The following is a 2,086-nucleotide window of genomic DNA, read 5'->3' on the forward strand; positions in this document are numbered from 1 at the left end:
AAAGCAGACCGCGCCGTTCGTATTTTAAAATTCTTAGCCGATTACCAATTAGAGTCCATTTTGTAGCTATGATGCATACTGTCTCCGCCTTCATGGATTTAACGGAAGAATTGTGTGCATACAATTAATTTTGGCGAAAAACTAGGAAAAGGTAGAGATGAACTTTTGACTTTTCTGCACAGGCACTTTTCTAACTACGATGCTGTATCACAAGCGCCCTTCCTGCCCAGCTAGCTGCCTCCCTGCAAGCGAGAGAACTGATACCCGCGGCGCGGCCGGAGTCCCAATCCCACCTGAGCCCCGCGAAGCCGTTGACCGGCAGCGACGCCCACCCCACCGCCCGTCCTGGCCCGGGGAACAGCGCCGGCGCCCCACGCCCAGCCCGCTCGTTGAGTCGCCTCTGGCCTGTGGGAGGCGGGGCCGCGCCTTGTCGGGCTTGCGCCTCTCTCAGCCAGGAGTCAGAATTCCTGAGTACAAGACGTGGTTTGCTCTGTGAAATTTACATTTTAAAAATAAATTAATTTTTTAATGAGAGAAGAGGAAAACTATCTACCAGGAGTGGGGTTCGAACCCACGCGGACATATGTCCATTGGATCTTAAGTCCAACGCCTTAACCACTCGGCCATCCTGGTGCAGGCGCACGATCTCCTCTTCGCTCTTCCTACAAGTCGTACTGCACCGTCCTCCTCGCGCCCGCCCTTAAGAAGGTCGGGGGCCATTCGCCGCCGCTCCCTTAGTTTTCCCAGCCCGAGATGGAGCTACCTGCCAGTCGGAGCCTCCTTTTAACGCCGCCGCAGCTCACTGTTGCCCCTGGCCCGCCGCGGCCGCCAGGGCAACTGCAGCCGAGCTCGGCGCGCTTTCGGCGGCGGCGGCGGCGACCCTCCGGTCGCTTAGGCGGAACTCTGGCCCAGCCACTCTACTTTCGGTTTCGAGGTGGGCGGGCGCGGGAAACAAACACGCTCGTAAACCTCTGATTTCCTAGCAGCACATTTTAGGAGGCGCCCGGGAGTGGTGGCGGTGCTGGGACGGAGCCCAGAGAGTGGCGTTTAGTTTGTTTTTTGGTTTGTTTCATTCCAGGTAGAATAAACTTCAAGGAATGAGTTGCATGGGCAGCAGCAGAGTTCTTGGACGCCCGTCCCTATGGGCCGCTTTTCTTCTCAACAAGTCACACGGGCAGGGAGTGTTGTAGCGACCCGTGTCTATACTGCGGAGCCACGTGCAGGGAGCGCGGCACAATTCGCCCTCCCGACTGGCTTCGGGCACGCTTCAGACGCAGGGCCGGGGACCTCCTCTCTGCTCCCAGACCCTCCCTTGCACCTAGATGTTTATGTTCTCGTATCTTAACTGTTCTGCAGCGCCCTCCTTCCTGCCTGTGCACAAGAGATTTCAGTTCGTCCTCTCAGTTGACTTCCTTTTCCAGGGCTTTCGCTCCATTCTCCACCACACAGGACCCGGAAGCCACCACAGAGCCAAGGCTTCTGTGTTCTGGAGCGTCAGGGAGCCTGGGGACTGAGGCACCGTCCGGCAGCCACGCCCTTTTTGAGACAGTGCAGGCAGCTTTGACTGAGAATTTACGTCATCCAGGAGACTGTACGCATTCACGTCACCAACTGGCTCCTCACCCACTGGGTCACACTGTGAGAAACCCATTGCCCTGCCACCTCCTGGACGCCTGTGATCCCTGGGAACACTGCCCTGACCTGTGGAGACCTTCGCCCAGCCTGCTGCCCTGGTTCTCTGAGTTCCAGCCAAGAACATGACCGCCCCTGAGGGAGCTCGCCCGGATAGTAGTGGATGGAATCGTCCCCTACCCGCTTTGCCACTTAACATAGTGAGGGAACAGTGGCCTGCATCTACATTCCGGCCTCAGCACTATCCCTCCCGCTGAACATGAGGCCTGGCCCTCCAGGAGCTTGCAGTCAAGAACAGCGATCGAGCATTTCCTCCGGCCTGGCCCTGCCCTGCTGAGAGAAGAAGGGGAACTTGGACTCTTGCCAGGGTCTAGAGACGTTGGTGTGATGATGACACAGGATCACCACCCACTAACTCACCATCTCCATCTCGGAGGCTAAGTTCTGGCTTATG

General features: G+C 57.4%; 1 non-coding gene across 1 annotated transcript; it reads right to left on the reverse strand.

Annotated features, from left to right (window-relative positions):
* Nucleotides 1-550: 550 nt before the first annotated feature.
* TRNAL-UAA (transfer RNA leucine (anticodon UAA)) lies at nucleotides 551-633 on the reverse strand. The gene has a single exon. It is a non-coding gene; the product is annotated as a tRNA-Leu (tRNA).
* Between the last annotated feature and the right edge of the window lie 1,453 nt (nucleotides 634-2,086).

The sequence above is a fragment of the Phocoena phocoena genome, chromosome 12 (genome assembly GCF_963924675.1).
Source record: "Phocoena phocoena chromosome 12, mPhoPho1.1, whole genome shotgun sequence".
In the NCBI taxonomy this organism is placed as follows: Eukaryota; Metazoa; Chordata; class Mammalia; order Artiodactyla; family Phocoenidae; genus Phocoena; species Phocoena phocoena.